Source organism: Pempheris klunzingeri, chromosome 19 (assembly GCF_042242105.1).
Source record: "Pempheris klunzingeri isolate RE-2024b chromosome 19, fPemKlu1.hap1, whole genome shotgun sequence".
NCBI lineage: Eukaryota > Metazoa > Chordata > Actinopteri > Acropomatiformes > Pempheridae > Pempheris > Pempheris klunzingeri.
This window is the reverse complement of record NC_092030.1, coordinates 7,428,185-7,449,564: the sequence shown is the minus strand read 5'-3', so window position 1 is coordinate 7,449,564 and position 21,380 is coordinate 7,428,185. Positions and strand designations below refer to the sequence as shown.

The 21,380-nt window shown below is 40.4% G+C and overlaps 1 protein-coding gene across 2 annotated transcripts in view; it reads right to left on the bottom strand.

The window, feature by feature from the left end:
- The window catches only part of LOC139218883 (ras-related protein Rab-27B-like), a 50,834-nt gene that overhangs the window by 10,505 nt on the left and 18,949 nt on the right, over positions 1-21,380 (bottom strand). The window contains exons 1-2 of one of the 2 annotated variants that reach the window (XM_070850613.1): positions 13,543-13,583; positions 12,840-13,072 (exon numbers count right to left, since the gene is read on the bottom strand). The exons of the other annotated variant lie outside the window; for it this stretch is intronic. The gene's annotated coding sequence lies outside the window, so the exon portion shown is untranslated. Of the gene's footprint in view, positions 1-12,839; positions 13,073-13,542; positions 13,584-21,380 lie in introns of those variants that run through there. 2 annotated transcript variants of the gene reach the window in all.

The following is a 21,380-nucleotide window of genomic DNA, read 5'->3' as shown; positions in this document are numbered from 1 at the left end:
ACACATCCGTTTAGTATCTGTCAGTCCTGGCATTGATGGAGCTCCCTGGGGGTGCGAGGTTGAAGGTGAAAAAAGGGGAAGGGGGTCGAGCTTATTGATCTGTTGTCACCAGTGGGAAAACCAGGAATGCTGGCAGCGTGATCGGTCCGTCAGTCATGATTCTCTGAGGGGAAAACCATTAACAGCAGCTTAGTCAGCTGACGGCAGAGAAAAGCACGAATCTCAGTCACTTCGACAACAGAACAGAACAAAACACTCTTAGTAGTTAAGAGGGGGAAGGATTCTAAAATATTGTCTGGAATCTCTTCTGCTCCAGCTATACATGTTATGTTTACACTAGAAAATGCTTAAAGTGGGTGTAACAGAAGACGACGCAGGCTCGATGACACACATAATGGATATACATGTGAAAAACGCCTCTTGTATGAAAAGAAGTGAAATAAGGACATCTTTACGAGAATGTGCACAGGTTGTCATCTGAGCTCAAGCAAAAAACTTTGGGAACTGTAGCGCCTTGAAAAACACAAGTTTGGCATTTGTGTTTTGGTGTATTGCTTGAGGGGTCAAAAGAAAATGGACAGACAGAAACATAGTGAATAGAATTATTTAGATTTATTAGGAACATCTTGCTAAACCCAATGCAGCCTAAAACAACAGTCCAGCAATGAATCCTATTTTCATGAGGATTTTAATGTTAGCAGTTATTTTATTATTTCAACCTTATTGTCATTTTGGAGGCAGTTTGTGATGCTGTTTAACTGCTACAGACTGAAGACTGTTTCTAATATTTAGTTTACCCTCAGTGATTGTAATTGGTAGGATTTAATCCAAAACTGCTAAATTAAACTAGATTAGATCCCTTTTGGCTAAGCGTACCTTATAAAATGGCAACTGAGCAGCACCACTGACAGAAATACACACCAACAGAAACAATGATTAGCAGCTTCGCTACATGCAGGTTGTGGAGGAAAGGCTCTCCCTGGTGTCTGCTTAACCTTCTGTCTCAATAACAAGCAAGAACCAAAACCATAAAACACACTGAGACATTAAAAATGTATGAGCCCTCACACACAATAGGCCAGAGGGGGAAACAAACAGGGAAGAGGAGAAACAAACAGAAAGAGAGGAGATTGTGTTTTGCTCTTCCTCCTCTGTTATCCCTCACATCTGTGAGATAAATACAGATAGAAGTGATTTTCAGTCAGACTCTTATACACAAACAATCTGCGTCCTCCTAAACTAATAGTGTTGTATCCTTCTGGGTTATCATTAAAGGCCTGTTTTGTGTAGTGGAGAATGTCTGGTTATATGACCACATGCAGACATTAACCAACTGTATCACAAAGGAATGAAACTATTTTCACATCTTTCCTCAATATTTGTATCTTTAAGATGTCACTGACTGACATCACAACTGACTTCCTGTTCTGGAAAAACTCTCAGCTCTCACATGTTTGTCCAACAGTCTGATAAATACATGACAGGAAGACAAACTGAGCGAGTTTGCTTAAGTTCAAGGATGTATTATAAGACGTGGATACCGGACAGAGATTGACAAAGATCCCATCATGCCTCTGGCCTAGCCACACTTGTGAATGGTTTTGGAAAAGTTTGTCAAAGATTAGCATAATAATTGATTATGTTTATTGCTGGAGGTGTCCACAGTGGCTGACAAAAAAGTAACACAGAAGAACTGCAGTAAAGTAACCAGGGTCTGAAATCACAGTATTGTGCTATACCAGCGTATTTAGAAATCCCAACAATACTATTTTTAATACAGTCAAAAAAATAAAAAATAAAAAACTGATCGAACGGAGATCCTCAATGTGGGGATCAGTCTTTACTGTCAGAACAGGCAGAAATGGTGATACCGGACTAGTAGAGAAGAGAAATTACTCAGTTCCACACATGTACAGTAGATCAGCGTCTACGTAGTGGCCGCACCATGGATGTACAAAAGATATATTAATGAGCATGCACAGGTCAGGGTGTGTACCCAGCATGCCTTTCAACAGTTAATAAGGGTCCCTTCTGAATACATGCAAAAGTGTGTACTTTCGGTATTAACACTCTACTAATAAATATCTCACACACTCAACATTGCACTTCCATGGATCCTCCTATGTAATGTAATGTGAGGTCGACTGAATGAATGGTTGGTGAGAAAATCAAAGGACGGACAAACAGACAGACAGACATTTTTTTTTTTTTTGCCAACCATCACATACGTGATTAATTGTGGGGAAAATGACAATAATTGTTCTATTTTACAAACAGGAGTTTACGAATTCTGATCGTAGCAACTCTTCACCAATAGAGGAGACAAAACCATAAAAGAGTCATATGATTCATTTTTGCAACAGTCATTTATAACAATGTTGGGTCACAGGTGCTGACAAAATAACAGACAATACAATACTTTGTTACTTAGTTTGGAACACATGCTGGTTGAGCTTGTTAAGTGAAGGCAACATTGAGCTGTTGCATAAAATCTCAGTAAACTTAGAAATACGTATGATACACAAGCGTATCATTGATCTTGTAAAGCCATGAAGCCGGGAACTAAGTTGATACACAACATGGCCTGAAAATGTACAACACATCCATCTTGTGCTGTGGTGTTGCTTTTACAGTCAACAGGTTAAATCCTACACTGAACTACTGTATAAATCAGCTCCAGGAGCAGAGGAATCTACACCCCCATGGAGGAACATAAATCTACCTGACAGACCCTGAGTGTAATTTCCACCATTCAGCGCTGGACTGCTCTAAGCACACAGATTTACTGCACACTGTAAATTCAGTCTGAACAGAGCGAGGAGAACGAGTGCAGATTGTGTGGAGTCCTACAGCATGTTTGCAGAAATGATGCACAAATATGACTCCATTATGAGATTAAAATTCAAACCCACTGACCTCAGCAAGCTAGCTTCGCTGCACAGCTGCTTAGATAATGTAAAAGACTGGATGTCCCCAAACTTTCGTAATTCAATTTTGACATGGCAGAGGTCCTGATCACTGGTCCTGAACACCTTTTAAAACAAATACAGCAAATCCACGGCCAACTCACTCCAGCAAGTCAGCCACAAAAAATCTGGGTGTTATTTGTGACTGAGTCTTGAGCCTGGAGCAACACAAGATTTATCATCTGAGGAATATCGCCAGAATTACATCTTTACTCGTAACACAGAGGGAGTTATACATGTCTTGCTGCTCATATCTTGTCTTAAAAGGTGCATTCTCAGGATTTTACATGTAGATCAGTTTCCTAATCATTAGTAATACTACTGGCGAGGACAAAGGCTTTCTTCACCCATCATCCAAACCTTGGCTTCATTACAATGGCTGCTGATCTCTTTTAGAATTCATTCTTATACAAGTGCAAAAGGCCTGCCAATACAGGGTCTTGAATCTAGCTGCGGAATATTTAACCAAATGTCTAGCCCTGCATCATGGGTCTTTTAACTGATCTAAGGTCTGGGTTAGCAAGACTAAGAGCGCTGCTTTTGCCCTGCCTTATTTCCCCAACTCTAAAAAAGTGCTTACTAAATAAACTATTATTATGATTATTATGAATTAACAGTAATGTTGTTTGAAGAGAGATGACTCGACCCTGAATAAAAAAAGTGGAGGGGGGAAAGAGGAAGTACAACAGTTATTTATTGTTTTTAGGTGAAATTGTTTTTTAATGCGATATTGGATATTCTAGACAACGGAGAGAAAGACGGACGCAACAGCCTGTACTTATCCTGTTACCCTCTATTCCTCATTATCTACACATTACTGCTGATGAAAAAGAGGGTGTTGTATCTTTGGGGTTCATTAGATCTTTATACATAATGCAACCTTGATCCTTTAATTAAATCAATGAATAATTCACATCAGTTTAATTATGTTTTACTCAAATCCAAGTTAGATTTCCAAATTAAATTTATTCTAATAAAACCAGATGGCTCAGAGGGAAAAAAATCATTTCTTATAGAGTTTAATGCTGCACGACCACATGTTGAACCATTCCAGATTAACTATTCCACCAACAAGACATCAGCTGAAGGTTTCAACATAATCAGTCAAATTGATTTTGACTTTTTAAATACAACAACACTAGTTTGTACATAGAAACATTCCAGGAAACACTATGGATGGATACATTTCCATTGTAATAGCGAATGCAGCAGGGGGGTGATAGCAGCTTGGCCTTTGCTGCGTAAATTATTGATTCACAACCACAGGATTGGTCGGCATCCCAAAAGAGAAGTCAAATAATTCTAACACTCATCATGCCTTCAGAAGCAAATACAGAGAAACTCTTTTAAAGGATTACATGAGAGATAGGATGACAAATGGAGGTAGAGTTATATTTGAATGTAACGAATGGCAACCCCTTCAATTTTTAGGGTCTCGTTTTGGAAAATCGACCAGTGTCGATATGATATTTGGGTACCTGAGTTTCTGTGTGTGTAGTAAGGTCCAACTGCAGCGTACGTGGATTTTGTGCATGTGAGAAATGCGCGGATGTATACTACATCAGCAAGAGTATGCGCCGTGAGCTTACTGGACATGCTCATCTAACCCAAAATGCATTGCGTCTCCTCAGACAGGTGGCTCTAATGGCAAGTAAAGGTAAAGCAGGAGCCACTTGGCTCCTGGAATGTTACAGTACAGTTAAGGGGGAAAACTCATATGTTGTACTGTAGAAAAACACATTTAACAGTAAAATATGTAATGATTTTAGTATATCTTAAAATAATACTAGGAAATATTACATTGAGTGGCAGAGGTGCAGATCTGCTGGTAATACTTAATCACTCAATTAGTAGGCAGAATGCAGTACACACTGTTTGGCAGTTAGTATGCAATTTTGAACAAAGCATTGCCTTTTTCTTTTTCTAGTTAAACACATAATGTGAAGCAGCAACAGTTGGTTCGCTTTTAATTGGGAGAAATTAAAACAGCTCTAATTGGGCTGCACTTTGACAGGAGGCAGGCTTTCCATCAATGAGATAAAATGACTACTAATCATTATGGTGACAATTAAATACATGCATTGTTTGCTATGACTCCCTCCACACGTCATGGAAATTTAATTTGTGTACTGGAATGGTGGATTACGCTATTAACATTGAGGAATACTATAACTATAAATGTAAATAAACTGAATGTCTGTTGAAGAAAAATTGAGTTTTAAAATAAGATAAGAATAATCATATGGGAAATCTAAACAAAAGGTCAGCAGTCATTTGTCAGAGACCTTAATGTTTGACTGCTGTGGCCTCTGAATCATCTTAAACAGATCAGACAACTGATTTGTTGACCATCTGTTTTGCAGACTCTGCTCAGGGCCTTTGTTGTCGTTACCAATCTATTCTCTGAAGGCAGCGATCAATAACCACTAACATGAATGAGGACTGACCCTTGATCATCCAATTTGTCCATGTATCCTCTGGGTTTACCTTAAGATTGTCCAAAACCTTTTAGCATTTCAGACAGTGAGGCACATTTGAGACAACACAGCAGAAAGATCAATGAAGTGAACCCACACTGCAGCTGGATGGCCTTGTCTGTACCACTCGTCTCCAAAAATGCATTCACCACCATAACTTATGGCTATTTTCATAGCTGCATAAATAAGGCATCCCCTGCATGTGCAAACACACGCAGTTTGCTACATGTATAGCGTGATTGATGATGCTTATTCGTCCGGTGGCTCTGTTTTCTGTCCAGTCAGACTGGGTTTAAGGTAAAACCACGGAGTCAGACAATATTCATGAGTCCCAGTGGTCTCTGGACTCAGAACTAGATCAGATAAAATATGACAGACTCAACTCAGGTGTGCTGTATCTATTTATTTATCCACCTGTAAGTCCCACCAGGGCTTCCTCAATCCCTCCCTAATCCCACAGCAGGAAGTGGGCTAACATCTGTACAGACAGCACACACAGCTGGATCTGAAAGGTCAGCGTGGATGTAGGAATACTGAGAGGCAAAAGAGGAGAGATGAGTAGGTCATGATGCGAGGGTCTGGCCTGTACTGCAGGTCTAAAGCAAGGCACCAACACTGGCAGGGTTGGTGGTTCAAATCTGTAGTTCTGGAGTTCACCGGGATCTTCTGAAAAAGCTGTAGAACTCAGACTTGGTATTTTAGTTGATTAATCCTAAACTATCTAGATTGACAGATTTTTTTGTGAATATTCATGGTCTCCAGAGGACGCATCCCCTGAACTTTCCTCTAGCGCCATCATCAGACAACTCAGACAAGTCAACAGCTTTGCTACAAGCTCTGTGAGGCTGCTTATTCTCATAATTACAATGCTTACATTTAGCAGGTATAATGTTCATCATCTGCTTTAATGCTAACATGGTGCTAGGACAAAAGTTAAGAGATCAAAGCTATTCCAATTCACCCCGAGGGGAACATTTCATGACACGATTCAGATATTTGTCTGAAATCAAAGTGGCAGACTGACGGACAGGCTGATACTGCCATCCTTAGATGCTTCCATGCAACTAGGATGGTTGAAAATGCCGATGTCCGACAAAGCATTTCCATCAAATTTCTCTGAGTATATTCTTGCTCAGAGGATAAATCTTTTGGATTTTTGACACATAAGCTTCATGCCACCCTCTGGACAAAACATAAACTTTGCACATACAATATCTTGACTTGATCCAGGGGATAACACCCTACTGGGAATGGCTGCAAACCCTTGACCACCCTTTGGACAGTTAGCTCGTAACTGCTTTTAAGAACGGTACAGAAAGAAACTCATATCAGCTGGAAGGTGGAGTTTTCTTACTACGCATAAGGACCAGTGACTGAACAGACTGTGTTTACAGTACTGCAGTAACAACCCGTGACATTTCCTTTCAAAACGGTATGTTCTGCTGTTCTGTCTGTGGTCGCTTTAATGAACAGCATCTCAGCAGTTCATGAAAGCATTTCTATTTGTTTACAGTCTGGTACTTTGCTTCCACACAGGAAGCAATGGTTCTTAGCATTTTCTTTGAGATACAGAAGAATAATTCTGTGGTCATCGTGCACAGGGAGAGTGCCACATACGGAGACTCAAACTGTACAAAAGAAAACGCAAAGGCCAAGACATCACAATTCCGTTCATTTGATTGAAAGGTGATTACAGGGAAGTTCGGTGCATGAGGACCCAACAGCTAAGATGCTAAAACACTAACAAGTCACACTTTCACAAGGGCGTCTTTCAAGGACTCCTGCAAGTTTGAAATCCCAAATGAAAGGCTTCTTCCGTCACGATACAAATAAACAAACTCTCTCAAGTACGGGGCTTTAATTGTATTAAATCAAGCCACATGAAACCTGATCAAATACAATCAGATCAGAACACTCTTGTTTTGGAATTCAAACTAATTTGGAGACACAAGTGAGCATTGTGCCGCAACATGCAGGTCTCATGACATCAAGGTCTGATGTTTTTAGTTTAACCTAAGTGGAGGTTTAGGCACTCCGTGTTTTACCCTTGCTCGTTCTTTTATTTTTCAGCAAGCCTCAGAGTGTATTATGGGTACTATACCATGAGCATTTATCAAACACAGATGGGGGGCCTGTTTGAATTAAACGATAATGTGAGCACAGGCCACTGATAGCACAGATGGTCTACTTCTACCCAGCTCCTTTCCGACCTACCAGTCTCCACTCTTTCCACTACTGTTCTGCGCAGCATATTTCTCCTGTAGCTGAGTTTGACTTTTTCCTTCCTTTTCCAAGGCTCCTCTCTCCTTTTCCCTGAATCTATTCTGTTTCACTGCTTATTGAGTTGGAGGTCATGTGATCAGTCCCCTGACTGAATTTGTGGTCCTGTTGTTTGCCCCAGGACGGGAGAACACACAGCATCATGACCAGCCGGAGCTCCCGCCCTGCTCTCTAGTGTTTCCGGGATCCTAAGCCAAAATAGTTTGGCCTGGCTGTTTCACTGCTACAATATATCCACTGACAATGTTTTTATAATTGAAAGTGGGTGAAAGTACGGTTGCTCTGTTTAGTAGCTCATCTTATGTTGAATTTATGGACACGAGTCACTGTTCTTTTTCTTTCTTTATTGTCTTATGTTATATTGATAACAGCCTATTGTCATGTGTTTCAATCACTAACAGGTGGAAACAAGCAGAGAAAGTGCAAGCAGATAACTGCTGAAGTCTGTATACCAAGTGAAAGCTTTCGGCTTTCTGGTTTACCTCTTCTCAATCTAATTAAAAGGTCTCTCGATGTGATCTTTCATCAACCCATTTCAGGTCCCAAAGTTCATGATTCCTGTCATTTTTCATGTCAACTGTGAGTTATCTTTTGTATTTTTCGGAGGCTGTGGAGCTCCGCAGTGGGCTATTACAGGTATTATTGCATATACGAGATGGTGATACAATTCTACGCTACTTAGTAAAATTCTTTCCTTCACAAACTGTGCCCCTAAATTTCCTCTTCACAAGCCTTAGGTTGCCAAAACCAATACACATGTATTGCGCATCGTCTTGTTCCATCTCATCATTGAATGTAAAGGGTATCTAGAGGTAATCTCTTCACATCTAATTACTGCCTGGTGTCTGGGGGTAAAATGGAAATCGGTTAACCTTTGACCGTTTCACAGCAACTGTCATTTGTTTGTCCTGGCTCTTACAACCCTGGAGTGGTGAGAAATGCACCAGAGGACCAGAGAGTGCACCAAAAAAAGGATTGACAACACAGACAAATTGTAGGCAGAATTGTCTAAGGCTGTACACTAAGACTGTAAAAAAATAGGATGATGATAATGTAATATCTGTAAAGATCCTAGCCAGTTTTTATTGGAGCTGTCATTCAAAACCTGAGTTTTGGACTCTAGGTTGTTACACAACCTTCTTCTCCTGACAATAAAATGCATACTGTTTAATTGGATCCAAGAAAAAACAACATCTGTGACACAATGGTATAAAGAAGTCTACACAGTACTTCCCATGGAAAGTCGAAGTGCCAAAATACATGGAAATAGGAGTTCCCTCATAGATACATAACAGACACAGTCTATGATCTAAGAGACTTCATTCAAAAGGCAGGTGGCACATTGGACTGGAATGCTCCATTCTACAACTCACATGATAGATTATTTTTTTTAGCCAGAGTTCCTCATAATACATCAGAAAACACACATAAATTCTGATTTTCTAAAGTCAAATTTCAGTTGGGTATTCAGTAATGATTACATTTCACGGTTGCTACTATAAATCATGATTCCAATTATTATGGCTATTACTTGCTTCCAGAGAATATAATCAATGACTTTTCTGCTGCGGATGTCAAGCTGGTAATGCTGATGTTCTGCTCTGTGGCCTCGTCTTATATTCTTACTACCCACAGGAAATGGTTTAAACACCGCACTGTCCACAACTTCAGAGAAAACCCAACATCAGGCAAACAGAAGTACAACACAGATCACAGTCTGAATACAGACAATGTAGAGAATTAGAACTTATTAATAGCAATAGCATAGCAAATGGGGATGTGTGATTTTAAAGCAAAAATAGTATTCAATTGTCACTGTGATCTCAGAAAAGGGAAAAGGTGTTTTTTCTTTTCCACTGCAGCAAAACTAAACTATTTTAGTATTGTGGTTTTGCCTTTGTAATATTGTTCGATGCTTACATGTTCAAAAGACCAAAATGTTATTTTATGTGTTTTTATGTTATTTTCTCCCTTTCTTTTTTCTCCTGCTGTAGCCAAACTGAAAACATGCCATGACCACAAACCAGGGATGCATAGTACAACGTGAATGTTGTGTTCCGTTACACCACAAATAAAAAGTATACAAGAAGGTGTATAAACGATTATAGTACCTTTATAGGACACAATCATTGTCCATCACCATGGTTCACTGTGGACATCATCATATGCCAGTTCTGCAGACAATCACCTAACCCTAACTTACACTACACAATGTCTTCATCATGCAAACACATTCACCTCTCTGTCCTCTGCTATGAATAGACAGAAGGGAGTCTTACACTTCTAATATGTCACATGTTTGACTCATTAAAAGCGGATAAGAAGGGGTCATGGGACACAAAAACTACATCTGACACCGCTGTTTTGTCAGAGAGGATAACTAAAGATAACATGTTGGTAGCCTTAAAATCAGGAAAGTTTTGTCCTTTCTTGTGCTGCAATGGCTGAAAGCAAGATAGCAATACAAACATGGTTCACGGTATCATTCCCACGGGGGGTTTCACATACTAGAAACAAACAAACACGGTCGTCACTGTTATATTTCAAATTGGCTTCCGCTTTTCACCATTATGCATGCATGCCAATCAAATATTTACCTTGGAATCTCCTCAGTAATAAATCATGAAAGAGGAAATGCCTCTGGTATGTGAGCAGGAGGAAAAGAACATTATTGCCAACAAGAAATCCCAACGCTTTCAGCCAAATCCAATGAACCCTGCAGTCAATTAGAGTTTTCTAACATCTTACAGGCTTTAAATGACAATGTTTCCCCTCTGCAGTCAAACCAGTTTCAAGACATCACTGTTTAAACAAAGTAAGTGGATTTTGTTTTTCTTCTGCACAGCACAGGAGGCTCCTATCAGAAAGTTAGTTTACATATCACATTCAAAAAGAGCTCTGTGAAATGAACTAATGTGCTCTGATTGATGATTACAAACACCAAACATCAGATAAACCTGATCTGACTGGAATACAAATTAAGCGGTAAATGTTTATTGTTATAATTATTGCTGTACTATATGTCGTGTCTGGTGAAACAAGATCCAATTAAAAAAAAATCACTTATTGCTAATGTTATTCTATAATTTTCTTGCTGTCAACAAATCTAAAGAAAAGAATGAAAAGAAATCCAACAGTGTGTTAGTCTGTCACAACCTGTTCTTGTTGTTCTCAGGCACAAACCAGTGAAACCATAAATCTTTTAAAACACAAACATACAAATCACAAAAATGTGAGTTCATCAGCCAGTTCCTACAGCAGTGGGACATTGTAGTTTTGAGCAAACGTTGCTCAGACAACAGGAAATAGTTCAATTGATGGGAACTATTTTCAGTGACGGATTAACACACATTTGGTGCTCTGGTGAGCATTTGAGGCAGCAGGATAGCATCTGTTAGACTGAGTCTAAATAAACAGTGGCAGTTAATGGTACATGTAACCCATTGCAAAGATGTGCCTCAATAATGCAGGTCTCTGGCACAAGGGCATAAGATACAGAGGAATGGGCAACATAAAAACACTTGTTCGCAGAGTAAACTCATTGTTGGTTTGGTCTTTCAATGAGATTTGTCAACATTAAGACAAATATATCTTTACAGCCTCATCTGATTACAATGCATTTTCAGCCTTGTGCGAATTCCTCATTAATCCAGTAGTACGCCCTGGTCACACCAGAAAGTGTCACAGCAAGTTAATCACTTTGTCCTTTCTAAACAGGAGGTCGGAGAGGTAGCCTACGTAGTGCTACTTGCAGGGCTATTTGGTGATGTATTAATAACAGCTAACACACTAGCCAGCTGGGATCCTGCTTTTCAGTCACAATAGCTCTACGAGTTCCCACAGAGTTTTCAAAAGGCACATTTCTACCTTTGACTGTCCATAACTTCACCCCCACAAACTGTTTTAAATGCTGGTGTAACGGGGCCTTAATGGCTATGTCTATTTAAAGAGCATATACATTGGTTTTAACGTGGGAACCAGATGAATCTGTGAGCTCATGTTTTATTTGTTCAAGCAGACTTCAGACAGATTTCCAGTCAACCTGGTCATGGTCGGGCAGATAACAACCATTTATCTAATATGATACGATGACTGGCAGAGGACGGCTGGTCAGACATTTTCGTAAACAACCAAGATGGCCGACTTCACATCAGTATTAAACAAACTGTATTTTCTCTAAAGAAGAACAAACAACTGCACTGACAGTAAAGCTTTTCTTGAAAAGAAAGATGTGTTTGCTGTACTTCCGATAGTATTTGGTAACCTCACATGACACGTTGTTCTGATTGTTTGTGGGTCTATCCAGTTGTATCCAGAGGCATTTTGGTCTGCGCCCATTGGAAATCGAAAATAAACTGAGACGTTCCAGACTAGTTTACCTTGTCTGACTCTTTTCTTTAGTTTGTTTCTCTTTTACTGTAGAGCTACTGTTTCAAAAAAAAAAGGACTGGACTTAAAAGTTAACATCATTTAGTGAAATAAGCTTATTTCTCCAATAATACCACTTTGTACCAAGAGGAACCAGTATGTAAAGTGTGTCATCATTCAGTCTGCTAAAGCTAAAGCTGATCTTCATCTTTTATATAAAAAAAAAAAAAAACAGAGAAAATATCTTGTTTGTTACTATTTATGACTTATTTTACTAATGTCCCAATTCATGGTTCTTGTTCCAGATGACACTAGTCAAAGTTTTCTAAAAAATGACAGATAACTAGTACTAAGAGACAACTAGGGGTTGTTGCGATCAGAGGTTTTCTGATCACTAGCTTATCAAAGTCATTGCGAAACAAAACAGCTGTGAGCCTCCTGCTTTCCTTCAGAACATCACCACTATCAGGACAAGCTGTCTGGATGATGCAGCTGCGCGCAACAACACATAGCACAGTCATCAACTTGTGGAAAAGGCTGTGATCACATTCCAGTCACAGGCGCACCAATCACGTTTACCTATTAAAAACTTGTTTCATGTTTTTGTTTCTACATTATGTAGACAAACCCTCCAGTTCCTCCCAGGTCACCCTTACAGTGTGTCACATGTCTACATAAGCAAACAGCACCAAGATGCACACGCCAGGCTCGACAAACAAACACCCCCCAGAACATCTGAGCTCCTTACCTCTCAGTGGCTCCTCAGCTGATTCAACAGTGTGAGATCCTGAGGGAGATGCGAGCCGTCCAGAGCAGCTGACCAGCAGCAATGCATCTACGCCTGCCGACCGACCAACTGACTGACGGAGAGACTGAGTGGGAGGCTGGATCACTGGATCACTGTATGACTGACTACCATTCAGCTGGAGGCAGCAGAGCAGGAAGACACTCCCCTCACTGACCAGCTGACTTACTGCTTGGCTGGAGGGATGGATGGATGGATGGATGGCTGGTTTAATGGCTCTGCCTCGCTGACTGTGATGGTGATCAACTTGCTGACTGAATTAAAGACTGACCACCTACTAAGCCAACTGACTGATTGACTAAACAAAGAACTAACTGAATAACTACAAAATTAACTAATAAACTGAGCAACTCACCAACTGACCAACTAACTGACTCACCAACCAACTGACCAACTTACAAACTTACTCAAAGACTGTATGACTAACCGACTAGCCAACTAAAAAATAAAAACTGTCAAACAACTAGTTGAATAATTAACCAAATGACTGAATGACCGGCTGGTTAACTGTCTGAATAACCAACAATCTAAAAAAACTGTCTGACACTGGCCAAATAAATGACTTGTTGACCAGTTTCAACCAGTGGTAGACTGGCTGTCTCACTAGCTGATGGATTACTGGTTAACTGACCGACTGGTTAGTTACCTACTGAGGTCCAGACGCAGTTGTGAGCCTTCTCTGTCTCTGCTTTTCCCTCTTCCTTCTCTGCTATCTTTTGCTTCTCTGTGTCTCTCTTTCTGTTTCTCTGTGTGATGAGAGGGTGGGGCCGAGCTACAGTAAGCTAGTTGAGAACACACACACACACACACACACACACACACACACACACACACACACACACACACACACACACACACACACACACACACACACACACACACACACACACACACACACACACACACACACACACACACACACACACACACACACACACACACACACAGTTTCCTCCACCAGCATGACCCGAGGCTGCTCTCCTCTGCACTTACTAACTGATAAGGCTCTGTGTGTGTGTGTCTGTGTGTGTGTGTGTGTGTGTGTGTGTGTGTGTGTGCGTGCGTGCGTGCGTGCCTGTATGTGTGTGTGTGGTAAAAAAGGAAGTAAGTATGTAAGAAATGAAAAAGGGCAGCCCGAGGTAAATTCTTGAATGGAGGAAAAGCATTCTGTATTTTATCTGTGATCCAAAGCCACACCTGCAATTCATGGGCTTTGTAAATTTGGAGCATTTTCCCTTTGGTTTGGTACCTTTTCACACAGAGAAAAATCCAAGCCAACCAAACTGCATCATTACAAACCACGAGAGAACGTTCACTCCACTTATTGGTCAGAAAGCAACAGCACAGATGGTTTCTATCCATAACTATGGTAATTGTGTGGGCAATATACGAGGAAAAACTATATCAGCAGAATGCCATATGCACTTAGAGGAACCGTCTTGAAAATACTATACATGCTAACCATCAACATGTTAAGCTGGCAACAGGAGCCTTGTAGCTCAAACTTGCAGAGTGCACTAGTAGTCGGATCAAGGTTGGTCGCATTCCAAACACAAACAAACCGCTCCAAAGTTCAGAGCCCCAGTTCCTGAGTGGACCGAGACCACATCTTCCTGCTGGTCTCGGTGCGGTTCTATTGGTTGCTTTGTTCTGGCATCGTAATGTAATTTCTGTGTTCACACCAGCCCACACCACCAAGGGGGAAATCAAACCACAATCTGGTTTAACTGGATTTCACTGGGTTGTGAATTAACTAAAACAAATGTTATTAATAGAAGTTCACACAGTGGAGCAGTTCATTGGGGCTTCATTGTAGTATTCTATTTCAAATCAAGTTTACTTTTAAGGGAGGGTAGGAAGAGACTCTTCCCATACCACCCGCAGACAATGAGACTATTTTTCTACTTCCACATCAGTTCTGCTCAGCCACGATCTGTTTTATTGGTTTCTGAGCCATACCGCAGCAGCAGAGTGTCTTCGTTTGGCCAGCAGCCATCACAGTTCCATTAGAAACGTCAATCATCCAAAGTGACGATAAAACAAGGAGACACCAGCAAAGATGGATACAAGGATACACACTCTGCTTCTCACTCGTTCTTCCTCCACACAATAAGGCACTTCAGTTCAATTTAAACTTACTACTTTTCAATTAAAATTGGAAATAAATGGCTACGTTTACATCTGTAGGTTGGTTGCTCTGGTTTGGATCAAAGACAAAAATGTTACCTTTTAGCTCTGGTCCACTTTTGGGTTCACACTGAGCTATTACAGACAAACCAAGACATCTGACAGGAAACTCATTCCTTGTACAGTTTGTGTGATTTCATGGTCCAATATGTCCTGGTCACACAAGAGAACGGCAAAGCAAAATTCATCTGTAAGTCTTCATGAAAGATGTGGTTATAGAAGCTTGGTGACATAGAGACTGCTGGCAGGGACAGACGGTGAACTAATGTAGCTGGAAAGCTAACTGTTAACTCTCTAGGCAGGACATGCTTAGTGCTAATTAGTCACAATAGCTCTCCAAGCTTCTTTAACTGGACCAGTTACTCGGCCATGGAATTTCTGTTCTTCGTATTGTACATCATTAAACTTAAAGGGGGGGGGGGGCTCTTTAATGAAACACGTCACATGGCTGCAACATCGCCAGTTTGAATTATCACTAAAATGACCCTTACTTATTGGAGATGGCTCTCTTGACGGTTCATAAGCAGCAGATGGAGTGTGTTAATCTTACAGTAGTGCAGCATTTAAAATCATACCATCTATCAATCTCTGCTATCCTACACTACAATACTACTAACAGAAAAACTCTTTGGATGTTGTAATACAAACTGTAAACGTGTATGACTGCAAGAGACCTTCTTTCCTTACTTAAGCCTTTTTCAGCCATTTCTCTCCAACCTCTCAGCTGGTTTGGAGACTGTGTTGGTCCAGGCGGTGAAGTATCATGCAGCTCATGGCGGTGACCTTTGGGTGACGTTAAAGGCCACCTAACCACAACAACGACAGTTACCATGACAAAACAAGATCTATCACAGGCTCTGCAAAGAAACACTGACAGCAGGGATGATATTCTGTTAAACCAGAGCTCATTCATTTCTCTCTTTTCTTTTCTGTAAGATGACACCAGGTTTGATCTGGGTCAGGAACATTTTTCATTTTTCATCCATGTTTGCACTGCTCATATATATTTACTTTATCTAAAGGCCTTTATACTGTCCAGTGCTGCTTACCTCATAAAGATAATTAAACATTGTCTTGACTTGGTTGTCATCTTGGTTCTGCTTAATAACTAAAGGCTACTGCCTCTGTGAGAGAGAGAGACACGACAAGTTTAGACTAACATGCCATCGTGCTATTGACCACGCCTTTTTGAGATTTGCATTTTCTCCATCTGATGGACTGGACCGTTGGAGCTGGCTGATATTGTTGATAGTGTATCTAGTGCGTATCCTACGAAGCTACCATACTACGGATAGATGTGGTTGAATAAAGTTGGAGTTAAACACAAATATTTGGCCTGATGTAAAAAAAATTTTAAAAAAGAGTGGCTGAGTGTCTCTCAAATTACAGTTATTGATTAATTGATAAATACAGCCTCACTTGTGTGAGCTCTTGAATGGCTACCGAGCAAATCCTGTCGTCTTATTTCAGGTTCCAGGACACTGTCTTCTGCACACTTTTTTACAACCATTGATTTGTATTAGATGGCGGCAAGATTGGGAGGAAGCTAGTTTTGAATTAGTATGTATTGCATAGCTGGAATATTGCCTATTAGGAAATATAAAATAAATGTTTGTGCTTTATTTCATATTGTATAACGTCATTTTGACTAATATTAAAATGCAGAAAAGAAATTGGTGATAATTAAGCTTGCTGACTCTGAATTTAGTGTTTTGGCTGGCAGGGCACCACAGACCACTGCTTATATACTTTATTGTCCCCATCGGGAAACCAGTCTGGGGCTCCATCCCACTAGAGATCAGCTTATTGAAGACATGCTACAAAACGCCTGAGGCCAAAAACATTATATTTTGATGTCAGGTAGCTTCACTGCAATCGGAATAAACAGATGTTTATCTTTCACAGAGGAGCCCTAATTCTTCTACAACTGTATAAAAACTGGAATTCAGAGTCAGGTGGGTCATCATTTTCTTGCTCTGTCCAAAAACAACCTGGAGAGATACTCAATGAACAGGCTGCATTTTTGGACTGTTGTTCAAACAAAACAAGACTTTGGAAGCTGTCACATTTGGCTCAGAGAACTTGTGTTTGGCATTTTGCGCCATTATTAGAATGGCCAAAGGATTATCAAACTGATCAAGACAACAATTTAGAGATGGAGCTCAGAAGTTAACTCTTGACCGTGGAAACATCACTTTGGTCAAACATTGTCAGTAGAAGGTCCACTCATTGTATTAGGTGTTTTTTGAAACTTTCAGCTTATTGGGGGGCCATCCATTTGTTTAGTTGTTATGGTATAACAACCACCACATTTCACTGAACATATTCAGAAATATAAGCCTTACTATAGCATTAATACTTAATCTTGAATCATCCTCCATCTTAAAGTATGTAACACAACAGAGGCACAGGCTGCAATCCCTGACTTGTATGGAATTTTGTAAGTGGACTTGTGTTGAAAAATCTACACATTCAATTGTGAAAATAATAATATAACAATAATAATAATGTTGGGGCCATCGAGGACAGTGACATGACTCCATGTCATGGATAGTTCAGCCTTTCATGCTGTTCCACATGATTTGTTAAATAGGAGAATGTACTGAGGGCAGGCAGAGACATGAAAAGCCACTGGACCAAACAATGAGTTTACTGAGACGGCACAACAACTTACAGTTTAAGTTGGAATATATTATGTTTTTTTTCTGTGCTTGAGTCCTTATAAAGGCATTACACATGCATGTGGCGTGTTTCCTTCCACCAAATCAGCAACAGCGACACTAAACTCTGTCCCTGACAGCAACAGGGACACTTAGAAACATTTATAATCCCTCAACCCTTATTGGATAATGTGAAAAGAGCAATGGAGTTCAAACCAAGACTTTGACATTAAGTATACCCATGCTCTGAGAGAGCCTAAAAATGAATTGCATTAATATACTGGAGGTATATACTGAAGGTTATGCGAAAAAAATCTGATATTTTGACGTACATTGTGATTGCAATATGAGTCACAATTTTAGTGGGAATGGTCATTTTTACATTTAATTTTCAAAACCAGGCATTTTCCCTTACCATCTAGAGAGTATGATGTGTGGGCCGAGGCATCTACGCAGCATCACAACGCTTCATTTACAATAATATATTGTGATACATTTTACATTTCAAGAAATTGCAGCTCCTGAAGTTTGGAAACTGGACTTGGCCACTGTGCAATTTCTATAATACTCTGATTTATTGTTCAGCCCTCGTCTCAGGGGTAAGGAACACAGATGCATTACTGACATGTGAATAATGCTCACAACAAAGACACATATACAGCTAGCATCAGTCTAACAAGGTCCACTGGTCAAACAGCAGTAACTGCTGCTATTACTGATGACAACAGAATGGGAATGGTGTCATGCTTCTGTCTGACCGTCTGCACAGGACAGACACAAATCCCTGGTGTCCAACGTGAAGTACTAAAGCCTGCAGTAGACATTTTCTCTGGTCTTTATTTAACTGTTAGAATTTACCTCAGTTTTCTGTAAGATGTGCAGCAAAATACAAATATTTCTCACATTCATACAGAGCCAAAGTGAAACTGGAATGTCAGGGTTCTTTCAGAAACAAATTTTTGTTCATTTCTGTTTAAAGGAAAGATCAAGTGTAATGGCACTGCAGCAATTTGTCAGAGGAGGATAAAAAACGATTTTGAACATATCTGCGGGAGCGGCGTCATGCCTCTGGGTGGGAAGTCAGATGACGATAACGCAGAGTGACAGTCAACACTGTGTTTTTAAAAGTATGACCATGATTGTTCCATAACCTCATGCTTAACCATGTAACCATGACAATGAATGTCCCCTAACCTTAACCGAGTAGCAATTCTAATATCTAATGATATTTAATGATATTGCCCTGCGGATGAGGGCGTCAGGTCAGAAAAGGCTTTTATGTGTTGTTCTGAATAGCACGTTATTTCATTTGGAGCATTTTGTTGAGATTACTTGTGCCAACATCGCCAGGAGAGAGCAAAACATGTACCCCTCTTGGGCCACCACCATGTAAAGACACTATCACAACAGAAAAATTAACAAAACATGAACTTCTTTTTTAGTAATTACAATTTTGACCAAGAAAGAACATCAATATAAACACCATGGATCATGTCACTTTGACATTTGTAATAACATATGTAATTAAAACACCAGCCCTACAGCATAAGCTTACTCAACAGTATGTTGTGTGGTTCAATCGTTTTATCTAGATGGACACCATAAGACTAAGAACATCGTTGCTAGGCAACTAAAATCAAAAAAGTTTTTTCACTCTCTTAAAAAATGTCAGCAGACATTATGGCTCTGGAACCTGGAGCTAATTTCCACTTATCCTGAATGCAACATCAGCATGTCATTAAAATGAAATTTACACCTACACAGTAAACTTGAGTCCGGTCATCTGCACAGGAAGTAGGACAGCAAAGTATAAAAGGAGATTTTAGAGTTTCTAAAATAGGCTTGTTTTCACCCATCAAGCACAGCATTAAAGCCAGCTTTTTATTTTGACAGATTTATCTCTCCTCCGCTTGGAGTGTTTCATGTGTGTGTGTGTATAGGTGTGTGTGAGTGTGTGTGTGTGTGTGTGCATGCATGGATCGTGCATGCAGGTGTGTTTTTTCAAAGGAGATGAGAAGCAGGTGGTCATCATTGGACCAAGCCTCAGGGCTTTTAGATCGCAGACGGCAGACGCCCTGCTCTCCCTCACCACTACCACGTCGGACAAAAGGCCAGCATCTAGATCTGTGTGTTATTGGAGTTCTGTAAGTGGGATAAAGTGAACTGATCAGCAGTCGAAAGCTTGTGCAGAATAAGATTAGTAACTCTGCTGTTTTGTTGTAAATGGTACAGTGTAAAAATGGAACATCCATTACCTCTTCGCTTAGACTAAAAACTTGTTATTTGGTTATCTCTGAAGTTTTAATAAACAGCTGCTTTTGAACTGTGATTCATGCAATGCCGCTGGTCTTTCTTGGGAGTGGGAGGAGTGGGGAAGCACACTTCATTTAAAAATCTAAATGAACTGTCAAAATTTAGGGATTTCTTCTCGATTCAACTTAACTCATCAGCAGCACCACCGCTAAGGTCTTAGCTCCGCTGAAGGTGGGAAACAACCGGCCAGTCATACGGTTTCTATTACAGCCCTGTTAAAAACACTGCAGGAATGTCCTCTCCTACTTAAAGCTGTTTACCCAAGTACAGACACTCAGCTCAGTCTTTCTCCGAAAACAGAGAAGTAGACAGCTAGTAAGCAGAAAAGGTCACCAGTTCAAATCCCAGCTCCCAAAAACTCCCCTTAAGGTTAAGGTTAATCTAGTCTGCTGGAGACAAAGGTGTTTTGAGATATTCATGAGATGACTGAAAGCTATTTTGGTGCCTCTGAATCTGGACCCCCCCCCCACACTCCCTACCCTTGCTGTTGCCTGTGTGTGGATGTAAAGAGACCGAGGGAGTGGGCCAGGCTGGTTAATGTCCTCTTGTATAAACGTTCAGTCAGTTCATGTGCCCTGCAGCTCTCTTTCGGCGCAGACTCACGCCGTGCATTGTTGTAAAATTCAAAGAAAGTTAGGTGAAATATGTTCCAAGCAGAACATCAGGGACCATCCAAAAAAAGAAATTGGCGCACACTCTGCACAAGCACAAACACCCTGACCTCTGCCCCCAGATGGTCTGAGATCAGCGCCCAGAAAAACACACCACAGCTGTCAAAAAACATTTAGAAAGTTATAAGAGCTTTGATTTGGACAAGATGGGACACTTGTGAGGTTTTTCTCAGAGGCAAAATGTAGTGTAAATTACAAAGAAGAAAAAGAAGAAGCACAGAAGCTCATGTTTATGTTACAAAAGCTTGGTTACATCACCTCTGACTGGGTCTGTCGAGTGTGAACAAAAACAGCTGCTCACAGACTGAGGCGAACAGGTATTAGTTGTTTAGACACACCGTGACATAATGTGACTCAGCAAGCGCTCACATTGTTGTTTCCTGCCAGCACAATGGAGACCATTGTGGTTTGACTGCTGATTATCATCATGTCATAATGTCACGCTCTTCACAGGACGCGGTGATGTCAGCAACTCAGCAGAAATGGCAGCATTTTCCGCTTTTAAATTAGTCTTAAATGACTAAATTAGTTGTAGTTGTCACATACTACAGGTAAACTTTACAGCCGACAGTGGGGAGAGGAGAAGGAGAAGGAGAAGCAAACGCCTCACTATGGCACGCTGCCATGTCGATATGCAGTTGTGTGTGAAGAGA